Source organism: Somniosus microcephalus, chromosome 2, assembly GCF_052327205.1.
Source record: "Somniosus microcephalus isolate GS21.2 chromosome 2, FLI_Smic_1.0, whole genome shotgun sequence".
Classification (NCBI taxonomy): Eukaryota; Metazoa; Chordata; class Chondrichthyes; order Squaliformes; family Somniosidae; genus Somniosus; species Somniosus microcephalus.
The window spans coordinates 372,526,484-372,537,831 of NC_140988.1; positions in this window are offsets into that span (position 1 = coordinate 372,526,484).

Here is an 11,348-nt window from a genome sequence, read left to right on the forward strand (position 1 = left end):
TGCCTACTGTGGAGGAAGCACCAGCAGTGGACCCTATCGAGATATTTTATTCGTCAATAATTGAACGATTGCCAGTAACAAACACGGATATAGAGAAGGAGACCCGCAATGATCCGACGCTGTCACGGGTATATGAATTGACGGTGAGGGGATGGCCAACACATGGCGACTCACTGTTGCCAGCATTCTCATCCAGAAGAGAACAGCTGTCAGTATGCCAGGGGACCCTGATGTGTGGATCCCGAGTGGTAATTCCACCCAAGTTAAGGGAGAGAATGCTCAATGAGCTTCACAAAGGCCATCTGGGAGGGGTGAAAATGAAAAGCCTTGCTAGGGCTTATGTGTGGTGGCCGGGAATCGATCAACAAATCGAAGACCGAACTAAGAGCTGCTTAGGATGCCAGAAGGTCCAAAATGCACCACCACATGCCCCTCTACACCCATGGGAGTGGCCCTCCTCTCCATGGCAACGGGTGCATATTGATTTCGCTGGTCCATTCATGGACTCAATGTTCTTAATAGTAGTGGATGCTCATTCAAAGTGGCCTGAGATGATAAAAATGTCTTCAGCCACTACAGAGAAAATGATTGCCGTCCTACGGACCATATTTGCCAGAAACGGGTTGCCAGAGCAGATTTGCTCTGATAATGGACCACAGTTTGTGTCCGACGAGTTCCAAAAATTCATGAAAAGGAATGGGGTAAGGCATTATACATCCGCCCCGTATCATCCAGCCACAAATGGATTGGCTGAGAGGTTCGTACAAACCTTTAAGAAGGCAATAAAGGCCATGTGCGATGATGAAATTCCACTACAGCATAAGATGGACAATTTCTTATTAGCCTACCGAAACGCGACACATGCAGTTACCAACCAGACCCCGGCCATGATGTTCTTTAACCGAAGGTTGAGATCTCGTCTGGACTTGCTCAGACCAAATGTGCGAAGAAATGTTGAGGACAAACAATTCCAGCACATCAATGAGAAGCCGACAAGGAGCTTCAATGTAGGGCAACCAGTCTTGGCCCTTGACTATCGAACAGAGAAGTGGCAACCCGGAACGATATGTACAAGGCAGGGGCCATTAATGTACACAGTGGATGTCGGGGAGAACATTGTGAGACGCCACGTCGATCAGATCTTAGCATCACAGGAACGCGTCAACCCCATGTCTCAAGTACCTGGGGATGAACCCGACATACCGGTAGCATCTACTTCAGACCCAGTAGCAGTGGAACCCGATGAACTACCCGATGAAAAAGGGTCAGAATCGCCTCTGCACCGAGAACAAGAACCTCTGGAAAGGCACTATCCCGAAAGGGTCAGGAAGCTGCCCCAAAGACTGAATCTATAAATGGACTATTGTTGTTTAATGTACATGTTGAAATGTTAATTGTTATTTGAATATTAGGGGTATTACTAATCTAAAAGGGGAGGAATTGTAGTGTATGTGCCTTTAAGTCAGAACTACTTTTACAGCTCCTGTATACTGTAGTACCGGCAGTGACCACACCGGTATATAAGCTTTGCGCATGCCTCTGTACCCCCAGTCTAGAGACTACCCTCCTCCAGTAAAGACCTGTTATTTGTTAATGTACAGCATCCGTGTGATTATTTAATAATAGCATATCCACTGAACCACGGATCCAACAGTTACATTCAGTCCTCTCATCCAAATCATTGATATAGATTGTGAATAGCTGGGGCCCAAGCACTGATCCTTGCGGTAGCCCCCTAGTCACAGCCTGCCATCCTGAAAAAGACCTGTTTATCCCTACTCTTTGTTTTCTGTCTGTTAACCAATTCTCAATCCATGCTAGTATATTACCCCCAATTCCATGTGCCCTAATTGTGTTCACCAACCGCTTGTGTGGGACCTTATCGAAGGCCTTAAGAAAATCCAAGCACACCACATCGACCAGTTCCCCTTTGTCTACGCCACTTGTTACTTTCTCGAACTCCAATAGGTTTGTTAAACAGGATATCACTTTCATAAATCCATTTTGATTCTGCCCAATCTTACTGTTAGTTTCTAAGTGCCCAGTTATTGCATCCTTTATAATAGATTCCAGCATTTTCCCAACTACTGATGTGAAGCTAACAGGTCTGTAGTTCCCTGTTTTCTCTCTCCCTCCTTTCTTAAATAGCGGGGTTACATTTGCTATCCTCCAATCTGCAGGAACTGTTCCAGAATCTATAGAATTTGGGAAGATGACAGCCAATGACAGCCAATCCCAATGGCCACCTCTTTCAGAACTCGAGGATGCCGGTCATCCGGTCCTTGGGATTTATCGATTTTTACTCCCATTAATGTTGCTAGTACTGTTTTTTTAATAATAATAATTTCTTTAATTTCCTCATTCTCACCACACCCTTGGGTTTCTCGTATTTCTGGGCATGTTTTTGTGTCTTCCTCCGTGAAGACAGAAACACAGTATTTATTTAATTTCTCTGCTATTTCCTCATTTCCATTATAAATTCTCCTTTCTCTGACTATAAAGGACCTACATTTACCTTCACCAGTCTTTTCATTTTCACATACCTATAGAAGATTTTACAATCCGTTTTTATAGTTTTCGTTAGTTTGTGCTCATATTCCATTTTCCCTTTTTTTTTAATCAATTTCTTGGTCCACCTTTGTTGATTTCTAAAAAGATCCCAATCCTCAGGCTAACCGCTTTTTCTGGCAACTTTATAAGCTTCCTCCTTTGGCTTACTACTCGCTCTAATTTCTTTTGTTAGTCATGTTTGAATCACTTTTACTGTTGGGTTTTTATGCTCTGGAGATATATATGTTTGTTGCAAATTATGCATTATTCCCTTGAATGTTAGCCATTGTATGTCCACTTTCATACCTTTTAGTGTAGTCTCCCAATCTACTAGGGCCAATTTGTCCCTCATACCCTTGCAGTTTCCTCTCTTTAGATTGAATAACTTAGTTTCAGATTGGACTACATCACTCTCAAACTTAATGTAAAATATCATGCTCCCATGGCCTAAATGCATCTTTACCACAAGATTATTGATTAACCCCTTTCTAATCAGTGCGGGGACCACTGTTGTTCACAATTTATATTACGATTTAGAATTCGGAATCAAAAACACAATTTCTAAATTCGCGGATGATACCAAACTGGGGGGACAGTCAATACTGCGAAAGACTGCAACAAATTAGAGGAGGATATTATTAAACTTGCAGAAGGGGCATATAATTGATAACTGAAGTTCAACACAGATAAAGGAGAGGTATAAATTTAGGTAGGAAGATTGGGGAGGTCAATTAGCACTTGGAGGTTGCGAGTCTATGTGGGAGAGATACCGAGGGATCTCACAGTACAAATACACAAATCACTAAACGTTGTGACACAGGTTAGAAATCCCTCTTCCCCAATACCCCATTTGCTGATGCCCTTCCCCAATCCCCCTGTTTATTGGTGCCCTTCCCCAATCCCCCATTTACTGGTGCCCTTCCCCATTCCCCCATTTACTGGTGTCCTTCCCCAACCCCCCATTTACTGGTGCCCTTCCCCAATCCCCCATTTACTGGTGTCCTTCCCCAATCCCCCATTTACTGGTGTCCTTCCCCAACCCCCCATTTACTGGTGCCCTTCCCCAATCCCCCATTTACTGGTGTCCTTCCCCAATCCCCCATTTACTGGTGCCCTTCCCCAATCCCCCATTTACTGGTGCCCTTCCCCAATCCCCCATTTACTGGTGTCCTTCCCCAACCCCCCATTTACTGGTGCCCTTCCCCAATCCCCCATTTACTGGTGTCCTTCCCCAATCCCCCATTTACTGGTGTCCTTCCCCAACCCCCCATTTACTGGTCCCCTTCCCCAATCCGCCATTTACTGGTGCCTCCCCCAATCCCCCATTTATTGGTGCCTTTCCCGAATCCCCCATTTACTGGTGCCCTTCCCCATTCCCCCATTTACTGGTGTCCTTCCCCAACCCCCCATTTACTGGTGCCCTTCCCCAATCCCCCATTTACTGGTGTCCTTCCCCAATCCCCCATTTACTGGTGCCCTTCCCCAATCCCCCATTTACTGGTGTCCTTCCCCAATCCCCCATTTACTGGTGTCCTTCCCAAATCCCCCATTTACTGGTGCCCTTCCCCAATCCCCCATTTACTGGTGTCCTTCCCCAAACCCCCATTTACTGGTGCCTCCCCCATTCCCCCATTTACTGGTGTCCTTCCCCAACCCCCCATTTACTGGTCCCCTCCCCCAATCCCCCATTTATTGGTGCCTTTCCCGAATCCCCCATTTACTGGTGCCCTTCCCCATTCCCCCATTTACTGGTGTCCTTCCCCAACCCCCCATTTACTGGTCCCCTTCCCCAATCCCCCATTTACTGGTGCCTTTCCCGAATCCCCCATTTACTGGTGTCCTTCCCCAACCCCCCATTTACTGGTGCCTTTCCCAAACCCCCATCTACTGGTGCCTTCCCCAAACCCCCATTTACTGGTGCCTTTCCCAAACCCCCATCTACTGGTGCCTTCCCCAAACCCCCATTTACTGGTCCCCTCCCCCAATCTCCCATTTACTGGTCCACTTCCCCAATACCCCATTTACTGATGCCCTTCCCCAATCCCCCATTTACTGGTGCCTTTCCCAATCCCCCATTTACTGGTCCCCTTCCCCAATCCCCCATTTACTGGTGCCCTCCCCCAATCCCCCATTTACTGGTCCCCTTCCCCAATCCCCCATCTACTGGTGCCTTTCCCAATCCCCCATTTACTGGTCCCCTTCCCCAATCCCCCATTTACTGGTGCCTTTCCCAATCCCCCATTTACTGGTCCCCTTCCCCAATCCCCCATTTACTGGTGCCTCCCCCAATCCCCCATTTACTGGTGCCTCCCCCAATCCCCCATTTACTGGTGCCCACCCCCAATCCCCCATTTACTGGTGCCCACCCCCAATCCCCCATTTACTGGTGCATTCCCCAATCTGGACTGGGGGCGGGGTCCACAGTAACAGCCCCCAGTCCACAGTAACAGCCCCCAGTCCACAGTCACAGCCCTGCCCCCAGTCCACAGTCACAGCCCCACCCCCAGTCCACAGTCACAGCCCTGCCCCCAGTCCACAGTCACAGCCCTGCTCCCAGTCCACAGTAACAGCCCCCAGTCCACAACCCCGCCCCCAGTCCAGTCACAGCACCGCCCCCAGTCCACAGACACAGCCCCGCCCCCAGTCCACAGCACAGCCCCCAGTCCACAGACACAGCCCCGCCCCCAGTCCACAGACACAGCCCCGCCCCCAGCCCACAGACACAGCCCCGCCCCCAGTCCACAGTAACAGTCCACAGTAACAGCCCCGCCCCCAGTCCACAGTCACAGCCCCGCCCCCAGTCCACAGACACAGCCCCGCCCCCAGTCCACAGTAACAGCCCCCAGTCCACAGACACAGCCCCGCTCCAGTCCACAGCCCCGCCCCCAGTCCACAGTAACAGCCCCCAGTCCACAGTAACAGCCTCGCCCCAGTCCCTTTTTTCATGCAGTATGATTTTGCCATTCCCATTTGCAACATTTTCACAGTATGTTCTTTCAATTCCTTCCTCCCCTCCTAAACGCCCCCCTGTCTCTGCACCTGCTTAATGTCTGTTACATTTCCAGCTTTTTCCAGTTCTGATGAAGGGTCCCAGACCTGAAACGTTAGCTCGGTTTCTCTCTCCACGGATGCTGCCTGGCCTGCTGAGTATTTCCAGCATTTTCTGTTGTTATCCTCTTGCCTGTTTTCAGTGATTATACCTTTTCATCAGAGAGCCCAGAGCAACACGATGGCTGGGACTGAAATGATGTAACATAGGAGCTCCAAAAATAGAATAATGGTGCTGAACAGTTTCAGGAAGCTTTGTAAAGTCGGGAAAGGTCCCTGAATTACTGCATTGTCAGAGCGCCCAGGATTTGTATTTGGCAAATACTGTTCAATGCATTCTGAAACTAGGAATGATGAGAGTTGGTTGAGGTGACACCTGACTCTCCCCTGTCCATAAATACAATGACAACAGGCTCTGGGAATCTCCTGGAACTGCTTTAATAGGATAATACCGGAATTAGAACAGTGGGACCAGATTAATCAGAAGATGAACAAAGTACAAGGGACTGGAATGTAGGCTCATTCTCAGTTGAGCTTGGCTCCAATACAAAGGCATTGGATTAAAATGATAACAGCTACAAGGCCATCCAATACCAACAGACTCTATTCCTCAAAAACAGGAGTGGGGAATCAAGCTAAGAATGCAATAGACAGAGGCCTAGATATTGGATAGGGCCTGAAAACAGGCGCTGGCAGCGCAATGTGCCCACGCCCGTTCAAAGTAGTGCAGGCAGCAGGCAAAATTTGTGCGGCCTGCTCATTATAATGGTTGTAGCTCTGATCTCAGCGCTATACGCGCTGCTGATTGTCTTAGTGCTGATTCGGGGGGCCAATATCGGGTGGAGTCTCGTGGTCCACAACATTTGTCCAAGACTCTCTGCACTAATACAGGGGGAAGTGCTTTGTTGTAGAAACCCCTCATTGTCATTGTGGAGAAAGCCATGGCCCAACAGCCAAGGGAAACGGCAAGCAGATTTTCTGATGCGGCACTGGAGGCCTTGGTCCTGGAGGTTCAAAGATGTCCTCAGGTCCTCTACCTGCCGGGGGCTGGAGGTCTGCGGACACAAGAAGGCTGTGAGAGGAGACTGCTGAAGCTGTCAGTGCGATGAGTGTTGTCCGCCGGACCTGAACCCAGTGCTGTAAAAAGTTTCATGACCTCACGTGACTGGTCAAGGTGAGTGAATGAATCTTCAAGCTCCATATCCCACCATCTGCGTCACTAGCCTGTAAGAAATCATGATTTGGAAGAAATTGTGGATTGTAAAATGGTTTTGTAAAAAGAAATGGGTTTGCCAGCTGAACAGCCAGGATAAGTTTGATGACACAGAACTATTCTAATCATGTAAATGGGCATAACACAGAAACAGGCCTTGAGATGAACAGACTGTCCAAGAAAAGGTAACCAGAGGTCCCAACAAGAGATAAGAACAATCTCATGGGACGGAGGAGAGTTTTCATCAGAAGTTTGAGACAAAGAACTCGACATACCATTGGGCACCTTGGTTTAGGAAGCGCCCTTACAGGTTAGATAGTCCTGTCCATATTCTATCCCAGGCCCACCCCTAAAAAGAGAATAAAAGAGATATCTAAAGAGCTTTTAGCACAGACGGTGGAGGGAACAGCTGTTTGCACACGCCAGCCGTCTGTCCAATCGGCTCCGATACCAACTGCTTGTCACGGTCATGTCTCTACTTTGTCTATCCTGATTGCATGTTGTATTTAACTATATTCCAACTACTGCTCCTTAATGAAATGACCTATGACAGCGAAGACCCATTTGGTTAAACAATTAAAAAGGGAATTGACAAGATAGATGAGTTCCAATACTCATTTTGCTAATAGGGAGATCTGTAATAAAGGGACTGTTGAGATACCGCGGCAAACGTGGGAGTCGAGACCAGAGTTAGTAAAACACAACTGCTTTAATCAACCTCATGGCAAAGAGGAACTGGAAAAGCCCGCGCATCCACTTAAATACTCCCCAGACAGGAAGTGCTCCCGACAGCCTGTCCCTGCGGGAAACAAGTTGCTGGAGGAAAGGGCCCCCGGCTGGGGGCGTCTGCTTAAACTGTCCGTGCCGCCGTGAGCGGATTATGTCCAGTGGTGGCGTGTTGCCACAGAGCTCCCCCCAGAATCCGCTTAGGAGGAGTGGACGAGTCGTGATGGTGGTCTGATGGTTCTGCCGGAGTGGCTCTGAGTGGTCGCCGGTCTAGTTGGTGGGGCCGAGCGGTTTGCCGCCGGCTGTGCTGGCTTGCTGGCGGGACGGCCTCTAGTTGGAGGCCGGGCCACGGGGACCTGTTCCCCTGGTTCTGTGTGCGCTGGTTTGAGCCGGTCGATGGAGACTGTGTCGACCCTGTCGCTGAGTCGCAGATTGAAGACCTTGTCCCCGGTTTGTAGTACCTCGTACGGTCGGTCATACGGGGGTCGCAGGGGCCCGCGGTGCGCGTCGTGTCGCACGAAGACGAAGCGCGCCTGCTGTAAGTTTGGCGGGACGTGAGGTGCGAGTTCGCCGTGTCGGTTGACCGGAAGTGGGGCGAACTGCTGAGCGGAAGAGAAAGAGTTGAGGCGCTGCTGTTCGGCCGACCAAGGCGTGGTAGCCTCCGGAAGGAATTCGCCTGGGACGTGCAGCGGTTGTCCGTAGACTAACTCCGCTGCCGAGGACTGGAGGTCTTCCTTGACCACGGTGCGTAGGCCTAGTAGCACCCACGGTAGGTGGTCAGTCCAGGTACTGTCCTGCAGACCGGCGCGGAGTGAGGCCTTGAGTGACCTGTGGAAGCGTTCACACAGCCCATTGGCCTGTGGGTGGTACGCTGTGGTTCGGTGGAGCGTCACCCCGAGGTTGCGTGCTATGGCCGTCCAGAGTTCAGAGGTGAACTGGGCACCTCTGTCGGAGGTTATGTCGGCTGGTACGCCGAACCTTGCAACCCAGGTGTTAACGAACGCCCTGGCGATGTCGGCTGTAGTGGTGGAGGGCAGCGTGTGTAGTGGTCGACCATCGTGAGGAGATAAGTTTGGCCTTGCGATGGCGGCAGAGGACCGACGATGTCGACGTGTACGTGGTCGAAGCGGCGGCTGGGTACCTCGAAGTCTCCCAGGGGTGCTTTTGTGTGTAGCTGTACCTTAGCCCGTTGGCAGGCGAGGCAGGAGGTGGCCCAAGTCCGAACATCTTTGCTGAGGCCGCGCCAGACGAAACGCTGGGAGAGGAGTTTGACGGATGCGCGGGCACTTGGATGGGAGAGCGCGTGTAGCGCGTCGAAGATGCGGTGGCGCCAGGTTGCAGGGACAACTGGCCTGGGTTGGCCGAGTGAGACATCGCAAGTGACTGCCGTGGCTTCGGGCCCGTGCGCGACCTTGGCTAGGCATAGCCCTGGCAGGCTGGTAGCCGCCGAGAGGAGGTCTGGGTCCGTGAGCTGGGCCGCTGCTAGTTGCGCGTAGTCGACCACGAGGTGATTCGCGCAGATGGCGGGACGGGAAAGGCAGTCAGCAACAACGTTGTCTCTACCGGAGACGTGCTGGATGTCCGTAGTAAACTCGGAAACGGCCGTGAGCTGGCGTTGCTGCCTAGCGGACCAGGGTTCGGTGTGCTTGGCCATCGCGTATGTGAGCGGCTTATGGTCCACGTACACGGTGAAGGGGCGGCCTTCCAGGAGGAACCTGAAATGGCGGACTGACAGGTGGAGCGCGAGAAGCTCGCGGTTGAAAGTAGAGTATTTGACCTCCGGGGAGCGCAGTTGGTGGCTGTAGAAGGCAAGTGGCTGCCACGCGCCATTGACCCACTGCTCGAACACGGCTCCGACCGTGTGGTCGGAGGCGTCAGTAGTGAGCGCGACCCGGGCATCGGCCCTCGGGTGCGCGAGCAGGGTGGCGTCGGCGAGCGCGTTTTTGGTGGCGTCGAAGGCGGCTGACGTGTCAGTGGTCCAGGCTACGTCCATCTTGCCGGATTTACCTCGGAGGGAGTCGTATAGGGGCTTCATGAGGGCTGCAGCTCTGGGGATGAACCTGTTGTAGAAGTTCACCATCACGAGGAACTCCTGGAGGCCCTTGATGGTTTTGGGGCGGGGGAATTGCTGGACGGCCTGCACCTTGTTGGGCAGGGGGACGGCCCCAGCAGGGGTGATGTGGTGACCGAGAAAATCGATCTCGGTTAGGCCGAATTGGCACTTCGCCGGGCTGAGGATGAGCCCGTGTTGGGCTAGGCGCCCGAACAGGATGCGAAGGTGTTCGAGGTGTTCCTGTTTGGAGGAGCTGGCCACGAGAATGTCGTCTAGATAGACGAATAGGAAGTTCAGGTCCCGGAGGACTGAGTCCATAAGGCGCTGGAAAGCCTGGGCTGCATTCTTGAGGCCGAAGGGCATCCTCAGGAACTCAAACAGGCCGAATGGGGTGATGACGGCCGTTTTGGGGATGTCCGCGGGGTGTACGGGGACTTGGTGGTAACCGCGCACCAGGTCGACCTTGGAAAAGACGGTTCGTCTGGCCAGTCGGGCCGAGAAGTCCTGGATGTGTGGCACCGGGTATCGGTCGGGGGTGGTGGCATCGTTGAGGCGGCGGTAGTCCCCGCAAGGGTGCCAGCCTCCGCCGGGCTTGGGGGCGATGTGGAGGGGCGAGGCCCAAGGGCTGCTGGAGCGGCGGATGATGCCGAGTTGTTCCATGGTGGTGAACTCGGTCCGCGCGATTTCCAGCTTGGCCGGGTTGAGTCTGCGGGCGTGGGCAGAAACCGGGGGGCCGGTGGTGGGGATATAGTGCTCCACACCGTGTTTGGCGGCTTTGGCCGAAAAGGTCGGGTTAGTGAGGGCGGGAAACTCGGCTAGTAGTGCCGAGTAGTCGTCCGTGGCTCTGGCGAGGCAGTAGGTTGTCAGGCTGGCCGAACGGGCCGGGGTGAATGCACCGGGGATGGGGGCCATAGTGTTAATGTCGACAAGGCGGTGCCTCGGGATGTCGACAAGGAGGCCGTGGGCGCGTAGGAAGTCGGCGCCGATGAGTAGGCAGGGGACCCTGGCTGTGAGGAACTCCCAGCGGTAGCGGCGGCCTGCGAGGTCGAGCGTGGCCATGCGGGTGCCATATGTGCGGATGTCAGAGCCATTGGCTGCGGCCAGCGTGATACCCCGTGCGCCGCGTTGGATTTCGAGGGCGGAGGCGGGGGTGATGCTGTGCTGGGCCCCTGTGTTGCACAGAAATCAGCGGTTAGTTCTGTCGTCGGTAACGTACAGTAGAGGCCCCTGTTGCCCCACAGCCATCGCGGGGGCCGGTGCGGGGGGGGGTTTGAAAGTGCACGGTGGCGTGCAGCGTTTGGCCCTAGTGCCAAAACGGGTGTGGTAGTAACAGTGACCCGGAGTGGTAGGGCGGTCGGGCCTAGTGGGCCGGGAAGACCGCGTGGTCGTTGCCGTGAGGTCGGGCGTGACGTCGCGAGCGGACTGCACAGAGAGCAGCCGGTCGGCCTTTTCGGCTATTTCATTCAGGTCCGTGGAGCCAGACTCCACAATGAGCGGGCGGATGCTGGCGGGGAGCTGCCGAATGAAAAGCGTGTGAAAGAGGGCGCCGGGGTTTTTGTCGTCCGAGAGGGACAGCATGTGGGAAAGCAGGTCTGATGGTGAAGCGTCACCAAGGCCGGGGAGGTCAAGGAGTTGGCAGTTGCGCTGGTAAGAGGACGTTTGAAATTTTTTAAGGAGCGCAGCCTTCAGATGTTCGTACTTGCCTTCCACTGGTGGAGCCTGCAGTGCTGCCCAAACCTTGGGGACTGTGGCGTAGGT